This window comes from Sus scrofa, chromosome 8, assembly GCF_054392235.1.
Source record: "Sus scrofa isolate SSC_HxYL_T2T_F1_AM1 chromosome 8, Sscrofa_HxYL_maternal_Yorkshire_Landrace_v2.0, whole genome shotgun sequence".
Taxonomy (NCBI): domain Eukaryota; kingdom Metazoa; phylum Chordata; class Mammalia; order Artiodactyla; family Suidae; genus Sus; species Sus scrofa.
This window is the reverse complement of record NC_139390.1, coordinates 94270082-94296066: the sequence shown is the minus strand read 5'-3', so window position 1 is coordinate 94296066 and position 25985 is coordinate 94270082. Positions and strand designations below refer to the sequence as shown.

General features: G+C 37.1%; 1 protein-coding gene and 1 long non-coding RNA gene across 28 annotated transcripts in view; both read right to left on the bottom strand.

The window, feature by feature from the left end:
• Positions 1 to 25985, bottom strand: part of ELF2 (E74 like ETS transcription factor 2) — a 104422-nt gene that overhangs the window by 32334 nt on the left and 46103 nt on the right. For 2 of the 26 annotated variants that reach the window (XM_084972863.1, XM_084972867.1), the window contains exon 1: positions 18206 to 18308. The exons of the other annotated variants lie outside the window; for them this stretch is intronic. The gene's annotated coding sequence lies outside the window, so the exon portion shown is untranslated. Of the gene's footprint in view, positions 1 to 18205; positions 18309 to 25985 lie in introns of those variants that run through there. 26 annotated transcript variants of the gene reach the window in all.
• LOC146400951 (uncharacterized) lies at positions 14623 to 18203 on the bottom strand. 2 transcript variants are annotated; one of them, XR_014812944.1, is made up of 2 exons: positions 17607 to 18203; positions 14623 to 17249 (listed from the first exon to the last, which is right to left on the bottom strand). It is a non-coding gene; the product is annotated as an uncharacterized LOC146400951 (long non-coding RNA). The 2 variants fall into 2 exon arrangements; XR_014812945.1 differs by having other exon boundaries at positions 17588 to 17679.

Here is a 25985-nt window from a genome sequence, read left to right as displayed (position 1 = left end):
CTCTAAGAAATAACACATAACAGATGAAGATAATAACATCCTTAAGTACTAACCCCAGTCCTCATTCACTATTCTCTCTCTCCAGAGAAACCACTATCATGAGTTTTGTATATACTCTTTATCCATTTTTTACACTTTTATGTTTTTTTGTCTGTGTTTATTTATGCATGTGTGTGTGCATGTATCCCAAAATGCAAAGTATTATTTTGCATACTTTGGGTACATAAATGACATTATAATATATACGCCATTCTAAAGTGTACTTTTTTCATTCAAGATTCACATTCTATCCATGTTGGTATAAACTGCTATGCTTTTTACGTACTCCAGCATACCCTATTGCATGAATATATCCAATTTGTTCATCAAATTATCTAATGATAGATAAATAAAGTTGTTACCATTTTTCACTTTTATAAACAACATTGAAAAAAATTCTTTTTTTTTTTTTTTTTGGTCTTTTGTCTTTTTTGTTGTTGTTGTTGCTATTTCTTGGGCCGCTCCCCCAGCATATGGAGGTTCCCAGGCTAGGGGTCTAATCGGAGCTGTAGCCGCCAGCCTACGCCAGAGCCACAGCAACGTGGGATCCGAGCCGGGTCTGCAACCTACACCACAGCTCACAGCAACGCCGGATCGTTAACCCGCTGAGCAAGGGCAGGGACCGAACCCGCAACCTCATGGTTCCTAGTCGGATTCGTTAACCACTGCGCCACGATGGGAACTCCTGAAAAAAATTCTTATCTATGTTTTCTATTACGCTAGAGTCTCTCTACAGTATATGTCTACAAAGAGAATTTTTAGGTCACAGAATAAGTGCATTTTTAATTTCATATTGGGGATTTTGTCTTTTTTTAGGGCCACACCCACAGCATATGGAGGTTCCCAGGCTAGGGGTCAAAGTGGAGCTGTAGCTGCTGGCCTACACCACAGCCACAGCCACAGCCACACCAGATCCAAGCCACGTCTGCAACCTACACCACAGCTCACAGCAACGCCAGATCCTTAACCCACCAAGCAAGGCCAGGGATCAAACCCACATCCTCATGGTTACCAGTCAGGTTTGCTACTGCTGAGCCATAATGGGAACTCCCCTAATTTCAAATTGTTACTCTCTCCAAATAAGCTTTCTAAGTCTAAAATTCCACCAGTGATGTATTAAGAAGTCCCATTTGTCTCACATTCTTGTCAATATAAGATATAACCACACTTTAAAATTTTTTGCCATCTCTTGTATTAATTGTTGTATTAATTCACATATACCTACTAAGCACCGTGGATAAACTTTTTTCGTACATTCATTGGCTATTAACATTTCCCCTAAAAATTTCCTATTTATGTCTTCAGTCATTTTTCTATGACACACTTTGTCACTGATCTGTAGAATGTTAACATATTCTAGATAATAATTCAGATATGTGATCCAAATATCTGCTGCCAGATTGCTGCTGGACATTTACTTTGATTGTTTTATGGTATCCTCTGTCCTACAAAAATTTTAAGTTTTGATACAGTCAAACTAGTAAATGTATTTTCCCTTACAGTATATGTTAAGTAGCCCATGAAATAAAAAGGAAATCATAAAGGAATTAAGAAATATTTAGAAATGAATTACCATAAAAATACAACATATTTTGCCAAACTATATGTGACACAGCTAAAACAGGAAATGCCAGGAAATGAGAAGGTTCAAAAATAAACAAACTAAGTGTTCAGTTGATAAAGATATAAAAATCAAAAGAACCCAAAGAAACAAGAAAGGACATAAAGAACAGGAAAAATGATATGGAGAGTAATAACTTTAAAAAATAATAAAGACTTACAAAACCAAAAGTTGATTTTGGAAAGATTATAAAGTAGATAGACCCCTGCAATAGTTACCAAGAAAAGAAGGTACAACTATTACACAGAACAAAAGGGGAGAAATAACTACAGATACAATAGACAAAAAAATAATAATTCATATTATGAACAATTATATGCTAACAAAAGTTGAAATCTGGAAGACCTTTATAAAGAAACTGTATACTGTATAAAGAAAAAACTGAATAGAATAATAACTAGCAAAGAAATTAAACTGTAGTCTAAAATCTCCTCTCTACAAAAAAAATAAATAAGTAAAGAAAAATAAAGAAAAAAAATCCCAGGTTTAAATGTTCTTTTAGGCAAATTTGGGCAAAATTTTAAATTAATTCCTATCTTACAGAAATTGTTACGGAATATAGAAAATAAGTGAAAGTAACCTAGATTATTTTATGAGCCTAATGTAATTTTGATTCCCAAACTATGAAAGAACAAGAAAAGAAATTATAGTTCCATACTACTTATGAAAGGTCCTTAAGTTAAAGCAAAGCAGCAAAATGATGAGTAACATGTATCCTCAAACATAAGGGGAGGTCAATGCCTGAGAATTCATCAATTAACTGATCATATTAATAGATTAAAATAGAAAAATCATGACTTATCAAAGAATGCTGGAAAAAAAAATCTCCATGCATAACTAACACAAAAACAAAACCAAGGAATTATATGGAAATTCCTTAACCTGGTACATATTACATACTAAAACCTACAACAAACTGTAAACTTCAAGTTGAAATTTCAGACACACTTCCCTCAAGATTACTAACAAAAAGGAGTTGCCATTGTGGCTCAGTGGTAACAAACCCGACTAGTATCCATGCGGATACAGGTTCAATCTCTGGCCCCAGCTCAGTAGGTTAAGGATCTATCAATCCCACAAGCTGTGGTGTAGGTCACAGACAGGGATCAGATCTGACACTGCTGTGGCTGTGGTGTAGGCCACTGACTGCAGCTCTGATTAGACAGAACCCTAGCTTGGGAACTTCTATATGCCACACAGGTGCGGCCCTAAAAAGCAAAACAAACAAACAAAAAAATTTAGGGACAAAAAAGGAATGCCAATGAGCATATAAACTGGTGAAGCCACTGTGGAAAACTGTATGGAGTTTCCTCAAGAAAATAAAAACAGAGTTACCATATGATCCAGCAATTCCACTCCTAGGAATATATTAAAAAAAACCCAAACCATTAATTTGAAAAGATATATACATCCTAATGTTCACAGCAAAGCCAAGATACAAAAGCAAAAGTAACCTAAGTATACAACAACAGATGAATGGATAAAGATGTGGTGTGTATGTGTGTATGACAAATACTAATCAGACATAAAAAAGAATGAAATTTTGCCAACAGATGAATGGATAAAGATGTGGTGTGTATGTGTGTATGACAAATACTAATCAGACATAAAAAAGAATGAAATTTTGCCAACAGATGAATGGATAAAGATGTGGTGTGTATGTGTGTATGACAAATACTAATCAGACATAAAAAAGAATGAAATTTTGCCATTTGCAACAAAAGAGATGGACTTAGAGTATATTATGCTTAATTTGAAATGTCAGACAGAGAAAGACAAATACTGTATGATATCACTTATATGAGGACTCTAAAAAAAATTAGACTAGTGAATATAACAAAAAAGAAAAAAACTCACAGATATAGAAAACATACCAGTGGGGAAAGGGAGCCGGAGAGGAGCCAGATACGGGTAGAGGATTAAGGGTACAGACCACTATGTATAAAATAAATAAGCTACAAAGATATTGTACAGCACAGGAAATATAACCAATATTTTATAAAAACTATAAATGGAGTATAACCTTTAACAACTGTAAATCCCATGTTGTAATTTGAAACACATACTATTATAAATCAATTATATCCTCAATAACAAAATTTCTAATTAAAAAAAAGAGAACATTCACTACCAACCCCCCTCCCCCCAAAAAAATAGGAATGCAGCTGCACATGTGGCATAAGGAAGTTCCTAGGCCAGGGATCAAATTCGAGCTATAGCTGCACCCTAGGCCGCAACTACGGAAACGACAGATCCTTAATCCACTGCACAGAAATATACTGGAGTTCTTTATCAACATCATAAGAATTACAAAGAAAGAGGATGACTGGAGACTAGAGGAGATCAGAGTTGTGCCAGCTGAGGCCACCCTAGCCTAGTAAGCTCCCAGCTGATTTACAAATAACCACAAAAGCCCAGCCCATCTCACAGAACCACACAACTAATCCATAGACTCAGGAAAAACAATAACTCATTCTTGTTACAAACCAATACGTTTGGGATGGCGGGGGATGAGTTGTTATGCAGCAATAACTGATACAAGGAGTGATCTATCCATTACTAGCCAAATAGAAAGGTAAAATGTGATAGATGTCTATCAAGGAGAATGTTGAGGCAGTTAGAGGCAACAGATTAGATGTATACAAAGCAACAGGCATGGATATTAACAACAGTACTAAAAAAAAAAGGAGGAAAAAGAGATACATAATACCATTTATATAAACTTTAAATTCATACAACAGGATATGCACACTTAATACACTAAAAAAAAACCCATTAATCAAAATAAATTTGATGCTTATGAGGGAGAGAGATTAGATGTCTGTATAAATAAAAAGGGTAAAGAATAAATAAATCTATTGAAAAAAAAAAAACCAAGAGGGTGTGAAACAGTTATCTAGTTTTATTTTTCTCTCTATAAGAAGTCAACTATTGGAGTTCCTGCTGTGGCACAGTGGGTTAAGAATCCATCTACAGGGAGTTCCCGTCGTGGTACAGTGGTTAACGAATCCGACTAGGAACCATGAGGTTGCAGGTTTGATCCCTGGCCTTGCTCAGCGGGTTAAGGATCCGGCGTTGCCATGAGCTGTGGCGTAGGTTGCAGACCCGGCTCGGATCCCGTGTTGCTGTGGCTTTGGCATAGGCAGGTGACTACAGCTCCGATTCGACCGCTAGCCTGGGAACCTCCATATACCACAAGAGTGGCCCAAGAAATGGCAAAAAGACAAAAACAAACAAGAATCCAGCTACAGTGGCTGGGCTCTATGTGGCAGCTCAGGTTCAGTCCTTCGCCCAGTGCAGTGAGTTATAGGATCCAGTGTTGCCACAGCTGCAGGGTAGGTTGCTGTTGTGGCTCAGATTCAGTCTCTGGCCTGGGAAGTGCCACATGCCCCCGGGGGGAAGGCATAAAATTAAAAAAAAAAAAAAGCCACCTATCCTAATGTAATTTATTGAATAATCCTTTCTATAATCCATGTCTACTAAAACCATGTCTATTAAAGGCATAAATGTATGCCTCCTCTCTTTCTGGGCTCTCTATTCTATTCAACTAATTTGTCTGTGGGCCATTAACACTTTAAAATGTTGTATAGTTTTAGAAGCATTCTGTACGAATGAGGGGTAAGTACCATACACTGTCTTCTTTTACAGACTTGTCTACATTCTTTTTGGATCTTTATCTAAGAGTTTGTCAAATTCTACCAAAAACAAATTCTCATGAATTCTGGCTGGAACTGCACTGAATTTATAGATTAACTGGGAAAGAATTAACAGTTTTATCATGTCCAGTTTTCCATGCACATTTGTGGGTTAAAGATGAAAGGAATTAACAATATGGTTTGGGTCAATTTAGGTTTTCTATTTCCTCTTACAGAAGTTGTTTATCTTTTTGTTTATTTATGTCCCTCTACAAAGTTAACTTTTTTTTCTTTTTCTTTTTAGGGCTAGGGGTCAAACTGTAGCTGCAGCTGCTAGCTTACACCACAGCCACAGCAACACAGGATCCCAGCCAAGTCTGTGACCTATGTCGAAGCTCGCGACAATACTGGATCCTTAAGCCACTGGGTGAGGCCAGCAATCGAACCTACATCCTCACGGATACTAGTCAGGTTCTCAACCCATTGAGCCACAAAGGGAACTCCTATAAATTCTTATTTTCATATAGGTATTGCATATTACTGCCAGATTTATTCCTAGATACCTAATTAAGGCTTTGGGTGGGGGGGGGGGGTCTGTGTGTTTTTATTTTTTGACTGTGACACAGCATACAGAAGTTATCTGGACCAGAGATGAAACCCATGCCAAAGTGGTAACCAGAACCACAGAAGTGACAATGCCTTGACCCACTGGGCCACAAGGCAATTATTCTAATTAAGTTTTAAAAACATAGTACTATGAATGGAATATTTTTTGTATAACTTCCTGATTATTGCTCTTATATACAGCAACCCTGATAAAACTTCTAAGCAGTTTTTTTTTTAATTTATTTTTTATTGTTATTTTCCCCAACACACTTTTTTTTTCCACTGTACCACACAGGGACCCAATTACACATACATGTATACATAATTTTTCCTCCCATTGTCATGCTGCGTTGTAAGTATCTAGACATAGTTCTCAGTACTACACAGCAGGATCTCATTGTTAATCCATTCCAAAAGCAATAGTTTGCATCTGTTAACCCCAAGCTCCCAAGCTCCCAATCCCTCCCACTCCCTCCCCCTTCCCCCCACTACCTCCCCCTTCCCCCCACTCCCTCCCCCTTCCCCCCAGGCAACCATAAGTCTATTCTCCAAGTCCATGATTTTCTTTTTTTTGGAAAGGTTCATTTGTGCTGTATATTGGATTCCAGTTATAAATGATATCATATGGTATTTATCTTTCTCTTTCTGACTTAATTCACTCAGTATGAGAGTCTCTAGTTCCATCCATGTTGCTGCAAGTGGCATTATTTTTAAATCTACATACTCTTAAATTTTGTGTTAAACCTTCTGCAAATAACAATTTTGTTTCTTCCCTTGTGATATATATGTCTTTATTTTTGTCTTATTTGCATTTTTATAGGCCCTCCAGTAATAATGATAGTTAACAAATACGATACACAAAATCCTGTTTCCCCATTATGAAATTTGCTAAAGATTTTAAATACATATCCCTTATCAAGTCTCAGTCCAGAGAGTTCCTGTTGTGGCTCAGTGGTTAAAGAATCCGACTAGGGACCATGAGGTTGAGGGTTCGATCCCTGGCCTCACTCAGTGGGTTAAGCATCCGGCATTGCCGTGAGCTGTGGTGTAGGTTGCAGATGTGGCTTGGATCCTGCATTGCTGTGGCCCTGATGTAGGCCAGCGGCTATGGCTCCAATGCGACCCCTAGCCTGGGAACCTCCGTATATTGCAAGAGCTGCCCAAGAAATGGCAAAAAGACCAAAAAAAAAAGTCTCACTCCAGATTAAGATCTTTATCTTCAGAAGGTAATGAATTCTAACAAATGCTTCTGGATCTACTGAGATGATTATATGGGTTTTCTCCTTTAATCCATTCACATGGTCAATTACATTAATAACTTTTCTAATACTTAGCCTTCCTTGTCTTCCTAGTATGCATTTAGTCATGTATTTTTTTTTTTTGGTCTTTTTTCATCTTTTTAGGGCTGCACCCACAGCATATGGAGGTTCCCAGGCTAGGGGTCCAATTGAAGTTGTAGCTGGTGGCCTACACCAGAGCCACAGCAACATGGGATCCGAGCCGCGTCTGCAACCTACACCACAGCTCATGGCAACGCTAGATCTTGACCCACTGAGCAAGGCCAGGGATTGAACCTGCAACCTCATGGTTCCTAGTCAGATTCGTTTCCACTGCGCCACGATGGGAACTCCTCATGTACTTTTTTAATGAGTTAGATTTGATTTGCTTATCTTTTTTGGGGGGGGGCACCCCATGACATATGGAGTTCCTGGGCCAGGGATCAGATCTGAGTCACAGCTGTAATCTACACCGAAGCTGTAGTGGGGCGGGGATGGATCTGAGCCATTGCAGTAGGATTCTCAACCCTCTGTGCCATAGCAGGAACTCCTGCCTAGGTTTTCTATTTCTTCTTAACTCAGTTGTAATTCACACATTTTTATTTTTATTTTTTATTTTATCTGTTTGCTTTTTAGGGCTGCACTCGAGGCATATGGAGGTTCCCAGGCTAAGAGTTGAATCAGAGCTACAGCTGCTGGCCTACACCACAGCCAAAGTAACCCCAGATCCAAGCTGCATCTTCAACCTACACCACAGCTCACAGCAATGCTGGATCCTTAACCCACTGGGTGATTCCAGGGATCGAACCCACAACCTCATGGTTCCTGGTCGGATTTGTTTCCTCTGTGCCATGATGGAAACTCCCCACACGCATAGTTTTTAAATTTTTATTTTATATTGAAGTTGATATACAATGTTGTGTTACCTTCATGTGCACAGCAAAGTGACCCAGTTACACGTATATGTATAGCCATTCTTTTTCAGTCTTTTCCCACATAGGTTATTACAGAATATTGTGTAGAGTTCCCTGGGCTAATCATTAGGTCCCAGATGATTATCTTATTCTTTTTTCTTTCCACACCTGAGGCGTGCAGAGTTCCAGGGCCAAGGATCCAATCCATGCCACAGCAGTGACAACGCCAGGTCCTTAACCCACTTATCTATTTTATATATAGTAATGTGTATATGTTAATCCCAACCTCCTAATTTATCCCTTCCTCTCACTTTTCTCCTTTGTTAACCATAAGTTTGTTTTCTGAATCTGTGAGTTTATTTCTATTTTGTAAATAAGTTCATTTGTATCATTTTTAAAGATTCCACACATAAAGCACTATCTGGAAATTTTCTCTTACTTCACTTAGTATGATTTTCTCTAGGTCCATCCATTTGTTGCAAATGGCATTATTTCAAAATTTCTTTTTTATAGCTGAGTAATATTCCATTGTATGTATGTACCACAATGGATATCTTTAATCAGTCTTCTGTTGATGGACGTTTAGGTTGATTCCATGTCTTGGCTACTGTGAATAGTGCTGTAATAAACACTGGAGGGCATTTATCTTTTCAAAGTATGTTTTTCTTCAGATATATGCCCAGGAGTGGAACTGCTAGATCATCTGGTAGTTCTGTTTTTAGTTGTTTAAGGAACTTCCATTCTATTCTCCATAGTGGTTGTACCACTTTACATTCCCACCAACAGGGTAGGAGTGTTCTCTTTCTGCCACACCCTCTCTCCAGCACTTATTTTTTGTAGACTTTCATGATGATGACCATCCTGACCTATGTGAGGTGATACCAAATTATAGTTCTGATTTGCATCTCTAATAATTCTCGATGTTGAGCATCTTTTCATGTGCTTTTGTTCAAATCCAAGCTGCACCTGACATCTGTGCCACAGATGGATCCTTAACCCAATATACATATTTTTTCTTTTATTACTCAAATGAATTTATCACATCTATACATATATTTTTTAACTGTCCATTTACAGGTTTTCAAATTCCTTGGCAATAGGTTGTTCACAGTATTTCCTTATGATTTTCAAACTCTCTCTTCTATTAGTCATATTCTTGTTCATCACAGTGCTTGTTCTTTCCTTGATCTGTTTTTACAGAGAATCATCTATTTTTATTAATTTTATGGTTTTATTAATAATCTATTCCATCTTATTTAATATTGACTTTTATTATTTCCTTTCTTCTGCTTAATTTGGATTTATTCTGTTGTCCTCTATTAACATTTTTAGAGTTGGAGTTCCCATCATGGCTCAGTAGAAATGAATGTCACTAGTAACCATGAGGATGCAGGTTCGATCCCTGGCCAGGGGGTTAAGGATCCAGCGTTGCTGTGAGCTGTGGTGAAGGTCACTGATGCAGCTCAGATTTCGCATTGCTGCGGCTGTGGCATAGGCCAGTGGCTACAGCGCTGATTCAATCCCTAGCCTGGGAACCTCCATATGCCACAGTGAAGCCCTTAAAAAGACACACAAAATAAACCCAACATTTAGAGTTGAATACATGCTCATTATATCAATCTTTCTTGTTTTCTAATAAACACACTTAGAGCTATTAAATTTCCCAGTGAGTTCTGTGTTAAGTCACATCTCAAACTTTTTATACTCACTCCTTTGTTGTTTAGCTATAAATATTTTATAAATTTCCTCTTTCACCCATTAATGAGTTTTATTTTTCTTAATGGCCACACCCACAGCATATTTAAGTTCTTGGGCCAAGGATCAAATGTGAGCCACAGCTGTGACCTACACTACAACTGCAGCAACACTGGATTCCTAACCAACTACGCAGGGCTGGGGACTGAACCCTCAACTCTGCACCAACCTGAGCTGCACCTGCCATCTGTGCCACAGCTGGATCCTTAACCCAATATACATATTTTAGTAGGAACTTCTCATTAATGAGTTTTTAGTTGCCAGTATTAGGAAGTAATTTGGTTGTCTTTTCATGGTTGGCTTCTAATTTTATTGCATTGTGATGAAATAATACACTTTGAATGATAACGATTTTCCAGACATTGTTGAAATTTTTCTATGACCTAGTACACAGTTAAAAATGGGCTTGCATATAACTGGGGGGAAAAGTACAAGGTTGTATTTTATTAAGTTAAGTACAATATTCTATATACCTCTAGTTTATGAGATTTGTTAATCCCATGGTTCAGTTCTTTGATACCATTTTAAATTTTGTGTCTGTCTGACTTTTCAATTTTGATGGAGATGTTTTAAAGTCCCAATTTTGTAGACATGTCCTCTTCTCCTTGAAATTCTTTTTTTTTCTTGGCCATGCCCAAGACATGTGGAAATTCCTGGGCCAGGGATCGAAACCACGCCACTCAATGACCTGAGCTGCTGCAGTGACAATGGATCCTTAACCCACTGAGCCTCAAGGGAACTCCCTCTTCTTGAAATTCTGAAAGTTTTTCTTTTTCTTTTTTTGTCTTTTTATGGCTGAACCCACAGCATTTGAAAGTTTCCAGGCTAGGGGTTGAATAGGAACTGTAGCTGCTGGCCTATACCACAGCCACAGCAACGCCAGATCCGAGCCACATCTGTGACCTACACCACAGCTAATGGCTACGCAGGATCCTTAACCCACTGAACCAGTCCAATGAGCAAACCCATTATCTTCATGGATACCAGTCAGGTTCATTACCTGCTGAGCCACGGTGGGAACTCTCTGAAAGTTCTTACCTTATTTTTATTTTATTTTTGTCTTTTTAGGGCCAGACCCACAGCATATGGAAGTTCCCAGGCTAGGGGTCAAATTGGAGCTGCAGCTGCCAGCCTATGCCACAGCCACAGCAACACCAAATTTGAGCCATGTCTGTGACCTACACCACAGTCCACAGTAATGCCAGATGCTTTAATACACTGAATGAAGCCAGGGATCAAACCCACATGCTAATGGATACCAATCAGGTTCGTTACCACTGAGCCACAATGGGAACTCCCTGAAAGTTTTTACTTTAAATGCTATTTTAAGCCTATGTTGTTAAATCCATGTAAGTTTATGAGGATTACATTTTCTAAATTGTTCCTTTTAGCTATCTAAAGAGTCTCTCTTTATCCCAATTAAAGACTTGCACCCTGAATGCTATTTTATTATAAAGCAGCTTCCTTTGGATAGTATTTCCCTGATAAATACATTTTCCATTCCTTTTATTTAACTGTGTTTTGCGTATCTGTTAAAAATAGCACCGACTTGGGGTTCCCATTGTGGCTTAGCAGTAACGAACCTGACTAGTATCCATGAGGTTGCAGATTCAATCTCTAGCCCCACTCAGTGGGTGAAAGATCCAGTGTTGCCAGGAGCTGTGGTGTAGGTCGCAGACATGGCTCAGATCTGATGTTGCTGTGGCCACAGCATAGGCCAGCAGCTACAGCTCCAATTCGACCCCTAGCCTGGAAACTTCCATATGCCGCAAGTGTGGCCCTAAAAAGAAAAAAAAGAAAGAAAAAAAAAAAAAAGCACAGACTCTTATCAAGATCACATTGGTAACTTTAATATAATTGATGCTTTGGACTAATTCTACTATCTTCATTTATGATTTGTATTTCCACAGTTTTTTCTTTTGTTGCCTTTTTGTTAAATTAGTTAAAAGTTTAGTTTATTCTACACTTCAATAAAAAAGGAAAAATTAAACAAATAAAAAGTAGTTTGTTCTCTAACCTACCCCCCAACTTAGTATTTTGGAAGCTATTTCTTTCATTTCTATTATTTTTGTTTGCTCTAGTTTCTTAAAATAAATTTCCTTCATTTCACTTCTCATCCTCTCCAGATCATGTTTCACACAGCTATTAACTATTTTATTCAAAGGCTACCAAAGTCTGGTTCCATTCTATCTTTCTAAAAGGCTCATTTCTCTCACCATATGCTTCTACAAAGCCTAATCGCTAGTTAAACTACATTACTTGTCAGTCTATATATAAAATACAAAATTCTGTTCTGGGAGTTCCTGTCGTGGCACAGTGGTTAACGAATCTGACTAGGAACCATGAGGTTGCAGGTTCGATCCCTGGCCTTGCTCAGTGGGTTAAGGATCTGGCGTTGCTGTGAGCTGTGGTGTAGGTTATAGACGTGGCTCCAATCCCACCTTGCTGTGGCTCTGGTGTAGGCCAGCGGCTACAGCTTCGATTAAACCCCTAGCCTGGGAATCTCCATATGCTGCAGCAGCGGCCCAAAAAATGGCAAAAAGACTAAATAAATAAATAAATAAATAAGCAAACAAACAAAATTCTGTTCTGGTTCGTGATATCTTCTGATTCACTTATTCAACAAATACATTATTGAGTGCTTACTTGTTGCCTGGCTTTGAGCAATATCAGTAAACACAATAGACACAGTTTCTGGACTTATGAAGCACTGAGTGCAAAATTAAACAATAAACACAAACATAAATACAGCACAGTAAAATTTCATGAATATATGAATTCAACTAAGTTTTAACTGCGAATTGGCACCCAACTTCCACCCTATCCTCAAACAGCAATCACTGGAGTACATAACTACCACCAGGTGGCACCAAACTACCTAAGTCGGTCCTGAGACTGATTGGGATACCTTATTCAGAATCCTGAAACACTTCTTCCTCTACAAAGTTTTTTTTTTTTTTCTTTTTTAAGAATTGGAAAATCTGGAGTTCCTGCTGTGGCACAATGGGGTTGGCAGTGTCTCTGCAGCTCCCGGACACAGGTTTGATTCCCAGCCCGCACAGTGGGTTAAAGGATCCCAAGTTGCCATAGCTGTGGCATAGGCTGCAACTGCAGCTTGGATTTGAACACTGGCCAGAGGGTGTTCCATATGCCACAGGGTGGCCAAAAAAGAAAAAACAAACAAACAAACAAACAAACAAAGAATTGGAAAATGTTATTCCAGCCCAATTTGAGGATTAGAGCAGGAAAGAAATCTCTGAGAACTATACCCCCTCCTCCACACAGACTGCCTCAGGTAATTTGATTAAACTCCCCCAAAATGCCATATTTTATGTGATTTAAATTTTTTAGAATTACTTATTACTTTATAATATGAATTCACTATATCACAAATTGTAACTGCTAACCAAAAAATAGAAGAGAATGGGTCTAGTAAAAATAACAGGAGTCCCTGGGGCACAGTGGGTTGAGAATTCGACTGCAGCAGCCTGGGTCACTGCAGAGGTACAGACTTGATTCCCCCGACCGGTGCAGTGTATCTGGCATGGCGGCAGCTATGGCATAGCTCGCAGCTGTGGCTCAGATTCAATCCCTGGCCTGGGAACTTCCATATGTTTCGGGTGTGGCCATAAAATTTTAAAAAATAAATAAAAGAACAGAATAATTCTCGTTCAGATTGAAGAATTATCAGCTAAAGACCTATTTCTCTCTGAGAAAGTGACTTTCAAACTGCTATCTAAAGGGTGACAAGGAATTAAAACGTGAAAAATGAAAAGCAATATGTTCCAGGAAGAAAAATAGCATATGTAAGCACTGTGGGAAGGTAAATCTTGATTAATGGAAAGGTGAAAAGATAACGGTGTGTGTGTACATTTGGGGTGGGGGTATTGTATAATTCATCAGAGTAAGAGTCCAGTGCCCTTAAGAGCTTGGGCCCTGGAGCACTACCTACTTGACTTTTAGTCCTTGCTCTACCACTTAAATAGCTATCTTGCCTTAGAAAGGTTGTTCAGTCTAGTTTTGTTGAAAGTATTAAATCTATTATTATATAAAGCCCTAAGAAGTATTTCTGGTAATATAGTAAAGAAACCTAAATGTCAGGGTCTTTTTTTGTTGTTGCTGTTATTGTTTCTAGATGGATGAGAGGAGTCAAATTACTCAGTGTCTTAAAGGTCAGGGTAAAAATCCTGAATATTATCCTAAGTACAATCAGAACCCATTAAAAGGTTTTAGGGAAGGGAACATCATGATTCAATTTATAAACACATTTTTAAAAATCACCTTGGCTACAATGTGAAGAATGGATTGCTTGGGGTTGGAGTGGGAGGGGTAGGGGTGAAAACAAGACCAATTAGAACACCAAAGGCCATCAAGCAGTGGCTCCTATAAAAAAATAACTACAGGTTGGAGTAGGCTAGTAGAAATCAAATTGGAAAGAAATTGGTAGAATCAAGGTATACTTTGGAGGCAATGCGGACATGATTTGGTAATGAACTAGGAGGTAAGGGAAGAAAAGGTGTAAATGATGATTTCTCACAATACCTGCCCCCTCCCCCTAAACTTGAATAGTCTTCCTTACTGTGCTTTTATACCTCCCAAATGAAAGTTTAGTTATCTTCTCAGGCTCAGTTAAAACATGAACTTTTCATCACAGGGGCTAACAGCTTTCTCCTCTTCACTCTCTTAACACTGATTTTATTAAACTTCAGGTTATGAAGAGTTGTTTTATTTTCCCCAATAGAGACAAGCTCCTTGACAATAATGGCTATATATAATTTCTTCTTTCAGCTCACACAAAAAAAGTGCTATTTGTACCATAGGAAGTCTTGGATAACTCCACAAATGGTCTTAGAGCCAGGGTAACTCCTCAAGCTCTTTTCCTTCCTTGGAAGGAAATCCAACCTGCTTTCTTCTCCTTTCAACTATTCTGCCTTTTGGGATTCTGTTTCCCCTAAGAATAGTTGCAGAATTAACTAGTCTTTCATTAGCCTCCCCATTTCTTGTAGCCTCCAAAACAAGTATGTAACAATTCTTAAAGTGTTTGCTACTACTTACTTTTAAAAAACAGAAGGGCCAAAAGGCCCATGACACAAGGTTAAAAAACCATACAAATGTTAACAGCTCATATAACAGTGTTAAAAGTGTTCTTGACCGCTCCAAACTTAGGGGTCCTTTTACAAATCTGAGGAAACATATGGACCCTTTTACAAGTTTACAAAGGAGAATGGAGGATGCATAAGACACAATGATTCCTCTTCCTAAAATAGCATTATACCAAAGCACTCATCTTCTGATTCCAAAAGGAAAGGCTAATTGTATAACTGCCTTAATCTCTGTAACATTTAGCTCAGTGTAGACAATGAACATATCTATAGCCCAATCTGCAGAGGCAGACAATTTCAGTGGAAAAGTGAGTAAGAATAGTTCACCTCGCTTAAAACTAGGGAACTGTGAAGAAGGAGCTAATAAGGAGTTGTCTTTATTTTAGGTAATACCTTGCTTGTCTTACTTTACTTTTCATTTACAGTACTCAATATTTTGGAAATAACTAAATTTGTATAAAAAAACATATTTTGTTTAAAATTCTTAGAAAGACTCCATTTGTCCTTTAGATAAGGCCCCAAAAACAGATACAAAGCTTTCAGAGTCCTCACCAGCAAGTTTCCTTTTTTACCTCTTTAGCTTCATTTTAATCCCCTTTCTTTCTCATAACCCATATTCTAGCCATGTTAAATTCCTTCCTGCAAATCACACAGGCCATATTCTCCTTCCTCCAGACTTTCAGCCATGCTATTTTGGCTAATTACTTCAAATCTGTTTAAATATCACTTCCTCAGGGAGGCAATTCTCTGACTTCCTAGCCATTCCCCTGCTGTATACTTTCTAAACCTTTCACTAATCCTATCATAACATTAACTCACATTTTATTGTAATGACATGTTTAATTGTTCATCTTCTGCACAAAAGCTGAAAGCCTGGTAAGGGCAAAGACAGGGTTTTGCTCATCAGGAAATGTTCAGCTCTGAACCTGACCCGCTGCAGGTCCTCAGTAGAACTGGTAGAGAAATGAATGTATGAATTTGCCTCGAGACAACTTTTAAAGCATTCCTATTTGAATATCTAGGAAGCTTGAGCTATCCCTGTTGGGCAACATTTGTAAATCTATGTGCTACTCATATAAAATTTTATTTAATCTGTATTTAGTCCTCTTCTCAGTCTAATAAAATGTATTACTTAGACACACTGTTTGTTATATGTAAAACTGAAAAGTTAATTAGTGTTTAAAAAAAAACTCTGAGTGCAAAGGAATGAATGCTACTAGTTTCCCAAACCAAACAAATATCCTGCAATGGTCTATTGTCTAGATATACTTATCTTTCCTTTTATATAAAATAGATGTTTCTTGACAAGTATACAAAAACCATTCAAAATAATTCATTTCCATTTCTGCTTTATTAATTGACAGGGTAGTTCTTTCCTTTTGGCCACTCTCCTTCACATACTTAATAATCTGTAAAACATATATTCAAATGCACTAAAAATCAGTGGGTATTTTAAAGAGTCCTTACAGGAACCTGTTTTAAAACAGTAATTTGGAAAGCAGAAGCTTCATTTCATTTTCTTTTTAGATCACAAAACCAAATTAAAAACTGACAATTATGATAAAACTCTATTAAGTAAATGCATCATATTAAAATACTTTTCATCTTCTATACCCTCCAAAATTTAATACCTTATATGGTTACTCTGTTCTTTTAGGCAGTATGGTTAAATGATTTTTTAAATATCCTCTCTTAAAAGACAATAAAGAATTTAGAGATCTTACTCAAGTACATATAGGGACTTCCACAAGTGTAACTCACCTCTACTTTTCATAAACCTGGTATTTTAATATCTAATTTCCCAGTAAATGGGAATATCAGGAAGATTCATAATTGAATGATAACATATTTCATTAATTTTAGGATGTACATTTTTTCACATTTTGACATCTCTGAAGTCAGGATGTATTTTACAATTGATGGTATCCTAAAATTTAAAGTGGACTGCGTTTTTGCTGTGGTACAGGTCACAGACATGGCTTGGATCCCATGTTGCTGTGGCTCTGGTGTAGGCCGGCAGCTACAGCTCTGATTAGACCCCTAGCCTGGGAACCTCTATATGCCGTGGGAGCGGCCCTAGAAAAGACAAAAAAAAAAAAAAAAAAAAAAGAAAAGAAATAAAGTGGACTGCATTTTTTTCTTTCAGTGGTCTAAAAATAATGTTTCTGGAGTTCCCGTCGTGGCGCAGTGGTTAACGAATCTGACTAGGAACCATGAGGTTGCGGGTTCGGTCCCTGCCCTTGCTCAGTGGGTTAACAATCCGGCGTTGCTGTGGCTCTGGTGTAGGCCAGTGGCTACAGCTCCGATTGGACCCCTAGCCTGGGAACCTCCATATGCCGCAGGAGCAGCCCAAGAAATATCAAAAAAAAAAAAAAAAAGACAAAAAAAAAATAATGTTTCTTACAACTGATGGCATCTTAGATTAAAAGAAATACTATTGATAAAAATATTAAAAACTTTTCTCTAATAATGCTTCCTAACTGATCTAAATAACAGTATAATTATAACTCAATTCAAGAATCAAAATTAAACAAACTTAAAATTTGCATTTTACCCCCCCTTTTTTTTTGTCTTTTAGGGTTGCAGTGGAGGCATATGGAGGTTCCCAGGTTAGGGGTTGAATCGGAGCTATAGCCACCAGCCACAGCCACAGCCACAGCAATGTGGGATCTGAGCTGCATCTGTGATCTACACCACAGCTCACAGCAATGCCAGATCCTTAAACCACTGAGCAAGGCCAGTGAGTGAGGCCAGGGATTGAACCCATGTCCTCATGGATGCCAGTCGGGTTTGTTAACCACTGCACAATGATGGGAACTCCCACATTTTACCTTTTTAGAAATCTATTGACTAAACTCAAGAAATCTATAGTCTAAACTCAAGAAAATAGATAGTTGGAAGAAAATGCTTCTTAAAAAATTATTGTAGGAAAAAGTATAGAATGAGAAGTAGAAATACAGAAATGAAAGAAAAAAAAAAGACTTGAAGATGTTCAGTCAGGAGTAACTTCCAAGGAAGTAGAAGCAGGAAATAGCTCTAGAACTTTATCTATAAAGAGAAACAAATATCAGGAACATGGCAGGGGATTAATTTAGATAGCAAATTATTTAGGATGAAAAATATTATTGTAATCTTTCTCTCTCTGTAAGGAGGAATCACTGTCACCTTTTAAACAAAAATATGGTATAGGTAGAGGAAATAACTATAACTAAATGTAAAACTGTAAACATTCTTAATACATTAAAGACCAACCTACCAGTACTGTCTTCCTTCTGGCTCAATCTGTTTCACCTTCAGGTAATCCTAGGATAGGGGCTCCTTTTCAGATCCCCAGTTTTTCATGTCGATCTTCTACCTCCCTGTGGCAACAATATTTTCTAATTAAAAGAGTCCTTTTGTGCCACAGGGAGGATTTCTGATGGTATAATAAATACAAAAGTTACCACAACTCATCATGAAGTCAACCCTAGTCTTGAGATTCTTTAAGAAAGAAATCTGGTTCCTTATCTTATTTTTCAAGAGAAACCTGATTTTATTTTTTAAAAGTGAATCTTAAAAAACTAAACTTTCATTTTACTACTTTCTTGCTGAATCATGTAAAAATTCTTATCATTCATCTATTTTTGTTGTCAGCCACAACCATGGCATATGGAAGTGACCCTGGGCCAGGGATCAAATCCAAGTCATAGCTCCTAGCCATAGCTCCTAACGGTGACCTATGCCACAGCTGTGGCAACACCAGATGCTTAACTCACTGTGCTGGGTCAGGGATCAAACCCATACCTCAGCAGCAACCAGAGCCATTGCAGAGAAAACACTCCTCATTCATCATCTTTTCGACTAATTTCTAAACACAATTTTGTTGATTATGAAAAAAAAAGTTTTCTCAGTTTTCTTGATAATTAACTAGTAAGATCAACTTCTTAGGTTTTGATACCTGGTTAAGAACCAAAGTCCTACTCCCAATGATCAGAATACAAAAGTAGGAAGCTACCAGCTCCCTTTCAGCCAATGTTTTTTAGCAAGGATTAATAAATAAGTCTACTTGTATTACACGATGTTAATTGTGCTCAAAATGCACATTTTAAAAGACCAGCAGCAAATTTAGAAAAGTGGTAGTTACTGTCCTCTTGCTGGTAAGCTTATGGGTGCTTTTCACTGTTTATTCTTTGCAATACTCCCCAGTTTTTTCCATAAGCATGTCTTGCTTTTATTATAAGAAAAAAAAATCAAATTTAGGTGTAGGCAAGAATAATTAAAAATTATGATGATTTTAAGATAAAATTAACCTAAGTATGACATCATGGCTTTGAAATATTTTGGATGAGCATATTTATGTTTTTTGGATGAGTACGTTTTTATACTTTAAATAACCCTAAGGTGGTTCAATACTGAGCAAATAAACAAAAAAGAAAACATATTTAAGATTTTAGATAGGTGGTTCTTGATTATATTATACTGCAATTCTAAGTCAAAACTCAATTTGTTTCAGCCTATATTTCCTAACAACTATGTGTTAAACACTATATACTACACTCAACAAAATAAAAATACAGACTCTGTCTTCAAGGGGCTTAAACGCTCACTTTGAAAACAAAGCAGTATACACACAAGAACAGTATAAGAAAGCAAACCATCAAGTGCCTAGTTTCCAGATGGTCTAACAGAAGGTCAGCAAAGGCAGTAAGTACAGTTTCATGTAGTCGGGCCTGAAAGAACGGTTAATACCTGAAGACATTCTTGACAGAAAGCTGTATGTGAGCAAAAGCTCAGAAGCATAAGAGCACAGCCATGCAAGGGGCAGTAAGGAAAACAGCTAGAATACTCTGTTTCTGTAGGTAAGAAGGTCAGATTAGGAAAGCTCTACTTCCATGGGTCAATGAATTTGACAGACTGACATTTGAAATCTGATAAACAAAGAGCCTCAGGAAAATGATAAATGTAGATGCCAGAGCACAGTAAGTTAAGGAAGGAATGAGGAGGGAAAAGTAGACATTTATAAATTATATAATAATTTATAATATGTTTATATTATATATTTTATATAATAATTTAAAATACAAATATTTATGTATAAACATTTGTCTATATAAAAAAGTCAAAGTGAAAGAGAAAAATACAACAGAGAAGTAAACAAATGTCCTGTTTTAATGTATAAAAGACCTTCTCCATATCTGAAGGCACAAAAGGTCTTAAGATTAGGGAACGCTTATGGAGCACTTACAACATAAGCACTGTGCTTTACAGTTATATTTTATATAATCCTCACAACCTTGAATTCCTATTTTATGCCAGTGAGAGTCTCTGAAAAGATTAAATACTGCCAAGTAAGTGATAAAGCAGAAATAGGAAACCAGGACTAACTAACCCAATCAGCATTCTTCCCTTTCCTACTAAAGAGAACTACGCAAAAGGCTTAAAAAAAGATTTTAAAAAAATTACATTCAGTAATAGTTCCCCAGCATTTTCTGTAATATTTGACTATTCTTCGTCTCTTCTTTGCATTCCTCAAAATGTAAACATCCCCTAAGATTAATTTCTTAGTTGTGTTCTTTGTTCTTGACCATTGCGAGGCAAATATAGAATTTAAATATCTTCCCCCTTGGAGAAATCTCTCCAATACCTTTCTCCTTGGAGTTTTCATTTATTTCCATGCCTTCAGTGAGGATGATTCCCAAACTGGTCTCCTTGACTTTTCTGTACTAAGCTCAGCTGTACTAAGTAATCTTCCATTTGCACCTCCAGATCTACCCTCTACCCTTCATTCTGCTCGCTCCTGGAGGCTGACTTCCCTAGCTCCCTTCCTGTGGCACTACACTCAAGTCACATATGGCCTTTGACCAAAGCTCCCAGATTCTTCCAAGCTGACCCTCTCTCCAGGGCTCTCTTCCTCTGGGTTCCAGTAACTCCTCCTCTGTTTGGCTCTGGGGCCAAAGGACAGAAACAGCTCTGCTACTGCTAGCTCTGGAGTACCACCCTATCGCTGCGGTCACCCCATACCTGCTCACTTATTTATAACAAGCCATTTATTAAAACATTCCTTACATTATCCTAATTTGTATATGCCCTCTCTTTTGTGATAGGATATTGACCATACATTTGTACACCTTTAAATACCTAAATATTTCCCCTTACATGTTTTGCTTCTAATCAAAATCACCATGTTTATAACCAAACAGTCTTGGCTCCCTCAAAACTCTACATGATACTATGGCCATTATTAGGGTCAAAAAATTGAGTAATACTTCAAGTATGTTCCTCCCCCAATCTGTCATATCAAATCTTATGAGATCTTACATAGTAGAACATAGTAGAACCATATGAGCCCTTTCTGTTCCTATTGCTTCTACCTGTTTTAATAGTCCTCAAGCCACCCCTGATGCATATTACAACAGCTAGTCTTTCTGCTTCATCTTTTCCCTTACGATCAATCTTCTATCTACTGAGATACTAATCATCTAGTACTTTCTACCCAAAACCTTCCAAATCTTTCTGCTTCTTACATGCCTAATTACCAATTTGCGTTCAAACCACAATCTAATGACAAGTTCTTAACGGAACCTCCTGTTAATGTCTTATTTACTCAGTATCTTCTAAATATGCCTTGAATTTCTACATGCCACCCATTTGGTAATTATATTTCCCTCAGTCTACATGCCTTTTGCCTACCTGCTTTCTGCCCACCCAAATCCTACCATTTGTCCTCCTTCTTTACTTTCTCTAAAACAATCCCTAATCCTGTAATTGAACTTGTCTCTTCTGAAAATTTCTTTGAATCTGTAAATAGTGCTCAAATGATTCTATACTGCTTTATATTTTGATTATGACATATATTTTTTACCTCCACAACTAAATTATTGCCTCCTTGGAAGGAAAAAATATGTTAAACATAGTGCCCCTGCACATAACAAATGCAAAGTGTTTATTGATACATTCTCATAAATTAAAGCAGAAGGTTATAAGGACAAATACTGTACGTTAAGGTACAAAATGAAGAAGCACATTCTAAACAGCTCAAACTTCTCAACCCAAGTCTCAAAATATTTCTCGCAAAACTTATCTATTATTGATTGCATTGATATAAAACATGTTACTTTTTACATGGTAATCTATAATAACCTCTTAAAATTTATGTATTCTCTATGTGTATATAGACTTTTTAAAAAAAAGAGTGAACATAAAAACTGAATTTCCATATCTCAGTAGGGAATCCAAGAGACTCCTCTCCACTCCCCAACTCACCGTTATCAGTCTGTCCAGAGGCCCCCAGAACTGGCAGCATCTGTAGCCACTGGCAAAGGTATTTTGGTGTGTCAGAGTGAGACCACCCTTCAGCCATCTTTCATCACTACTCGTCAAAGTCTCTTTATGATTATTAAACTTCAGTTATCATCAAAAAGAGATTTATAGACTCAGCGAATATGTTTACTTTTAAAGTTTCAAATACAGTTGGTTTTTCCTGTGTAATTTAAGAGAGGATTACTATTTTTTTACTTTTCTTTGACCACACCCACAGCATGTGGAAGTTCCTGGGCCAGGGACTGAACTCATGCTATAGCAGTGACCTAAGCCACAGCAGTGACCCAAGCCACAGCAGAGACAACACCGGATCTCTAACCCACTGCACCACCAGAGAACTCCAAGAGAGGAGTACTACTACACACAAGCTCTGTGAGGAAAATGCAGACATTTAGTCTATAAAAACAGTGGAGGAAAATGGCCTATATGTACCACTAGTAAAATAAGAAATCATTTTATACATAAAATAATGAAGACAGCTAAATGTACATCATTATATGGTCTTAGTACTCCTGCCATGAATATTGTTTCTGGCATGGACATATATGTATAGGTATATAGGAATAAAAGAAGAAAAACTTCAATGAAAACATGCAGAGAGTGGACATAACAGATCAATAAATATAATTATGAAAAATTTTAAGACTAATATAATCTAAATCATAATATAAGAGCATTCTAGGAAATGTTTCCTATATGTACAAAACAAAATTTTATGCTACATAGATCTCATTCACACCAATTCACCAAACAGAAACCTTGTAGCCATCTTACAAATATTCCTTTCCTTTACTTCCAAGACATCTTCTCTAAAATCTACATATATCTGGGATTCAAGACAAAAATTTGTATCACAACAAGATCCTATTCTACTACCTACAAGGAAACATGCATTACAACAGGTCATAACAAACTTTATTCATCTATGTATGTGCCAGACATCAGGAAAATGAAAATTCATTATTCAGATTTCAACTCATTTAAAAATGGCATTTTATTCTTTAAGTAAAAAAAAAAAAATTAAGCTCAGATTAACTGATTCTAAACTCATCTATATATATTGACAATTCTTCCTAAATTACTATGAGCCATAATATCTTAATCAGTATATTGTAGTCTCCAAGTTCTGCATGTCTTATTGATGAATAAATGTGAGTTGTATTAAATTGTTTTGATTATAGGTGTATGAGATGGTAGTCTTCAGTCTGAATTTGGCATTGCCTTTAAAAGAGTTATATCTGAATGCTACATCTTACAGTGTCATTCTGTAAAGAGAGACAAGTATAGTTATACCGTACTATTCTTTATTTTTAGAAGTAATAAAGCAAGCATAGATTTTTTTTTTAAATCCGTGTGCCAGAACGGAATTAAAAATAAAATGTAAAATGAACTTCATGGGTACTTTTTAGACTATTTTAGAATAATGTAAGTTATTTACCAACATTTCCTTTTAGTGAAGACAAACAAATCTAAAAAATATTTTCAACTATTCAAAAACCAGTTTTAAAATATCACAAAAGTTAACTGTACTTCTATCTAGACTTTGTATATCCTCTTTTTCCATATTCTAATCCCTCACATCTCTGTCCTGCAAATGATATTATCACCCTCCAAGAGTTCAAGAAAACTAAGAAGAGAAAAATCCCTTAAATAGATTATATTCACTTCCTATCAGGAATTGTTTTTGCCAGATTAGGCAATGAATTGTTAACCATCGACTGTTCAACCAATAAGATTTGGTCAACATGCTTTGACATTTAATACGAATGTAAATTTCCATTGGTGTCAGTTTAGCACTACAGTTTTCATTTTTCCAAGTTTGCAATTTGCCACCAAAATCACAGTCTTCCTTATCATTATTATTTTTTTTTTTTCGGGCTGCAGGTGCAGCATATTGAAGTTCCCAAGCTAGGCAACTGTCAAATATATAGCTGCTGGCCTATGCCACAGCCACAGCCAGATTCCAGCCACATCTGAGACCTACACCACACGTGGTGGCAACACCAGATCCTTTAACCCACTGAACAGGGCCAGGGGTCCAACCCACATCCTCATAGATAATAACTGGGTTCGTTTCCACTAAGCCACAATAGGAACTCCATCTTTATTTATTTATTTATTTTTTGATCAAAACATTTTTCAGAAATTTCAATCAGGTTCTATTTTTTCTTTCTTTTTTTCTTTTTTTTGGCTTTTTAGGGCCGCACCCCTGGCATCTGGAGGTTCCCAGGCTAGGGGTCAAATTGGAGCTGTAGTCGCTGGCCTATGCCACAGCCCTACAGCCACGCCAGATCCGAGCCAAGTCTGCAACCTACATCACAGCTCAGGGCAAGCCGGATCCTTAATCTACTGAGCAAGGCCAGCCAGGGATCAAACCTGCGTCCTCATGAATATTAGATTTGTTTCCACCAAGCCATGACAGGAACTCCATGTTCTATTTTTTTCATTCAACTTAAACTATCATACTTTTTTTGTGCCATTAGTTTTCTATTTAGTTATGATCCTATAATAAAATCAGTTACCATAGCTAACTTCAAAATATCATCCTGCATAGTACTTTTATAATTGTTCTTCCTATTCTTTTCCTCAAGAAGAAAATTCATCTCTGCCACTAAACTTCTGGCCTTAGACTGGAAAACTCTCAAAACTCTCAAAAAAATATGGTCTTCCTGCCAATTGCATTATCCACTGTCAATCAAATACCACTCCAGACAATAGTCAAGAAGACTTTATGAAGTGTTTAGCTACGTGTTTTGATAAATTGAATTGATTACCCCTTTCATGGGGTTTGTTGGTACTGTTGTCATCATTGCTCCAAAGAACAAGGTAGCTTCCAATCCCTCAGCTCAGCAAAAAATACAACTGGACAAAGAACAGCTTTAAGCTAGAATAAGCTAGGAGTCCTAGGGAGTGCTACTGGGCCTCAACAAGCAGAAAGACACCAAATATGCAAAATTTTTAATCATGAGACTTTGTTACATTTATAGAAATTTATATAAAGTATTAATAATTTTTATTAGGAGTATAAACCAAGCAGAAGAATTCTTTTTTTCCATTAACTGTTAAAAATAAATGTTAATGTTTATTATTACAAAATTGTCACTATAATCCTTCTGGTAAAAAAAAACAAAAACTTTTTTCTTTATGATCAATAGCAAAAATGAAAAGTTTCCCCCAAGAATTATACACACCAATGCCCAAATATAGGTATTTCAACACAGACATACTAAAACACCAAGATTTCTTTTTTGGCTTTTTGCCATTTCTAGGGCTGCTCCCTCGGCACATGGAGGGTCCCGGGCTAGGGGTCGAATCAGAGCTGTGGCCGCCGGCCTACACCAGAGCCACAGCAACTCGGGATCCGAGCCACATCTGCAAGCTACATCACAGCTCACTGCAATGCTGGATCCTTAACCCACTGAGCAAGGCCATGGATCGAACCTGCAACCTCTTGGTTCCTAGTCGGATTCACTAACCACTGAGCCACAACGGGAATTCCTAAAACACCAAGATTTCTAAGAAGACAAAAAGGGAAGAGGAATCTGATAGACTACTACAAAGACCTTTTTGACCTGGGGAAAAAGAAATCATACTGCTCCACCAATATTTGTTAAAAGAAACTCTAATCTACTACAGAATGAGAATACTGTACTTATTCTTTGAATTAAAAAATCTTATACTAGCTTACTGACTTCTATAGATAATTAACAACTAGTTGGTATTTCCCAGAAAAAAGT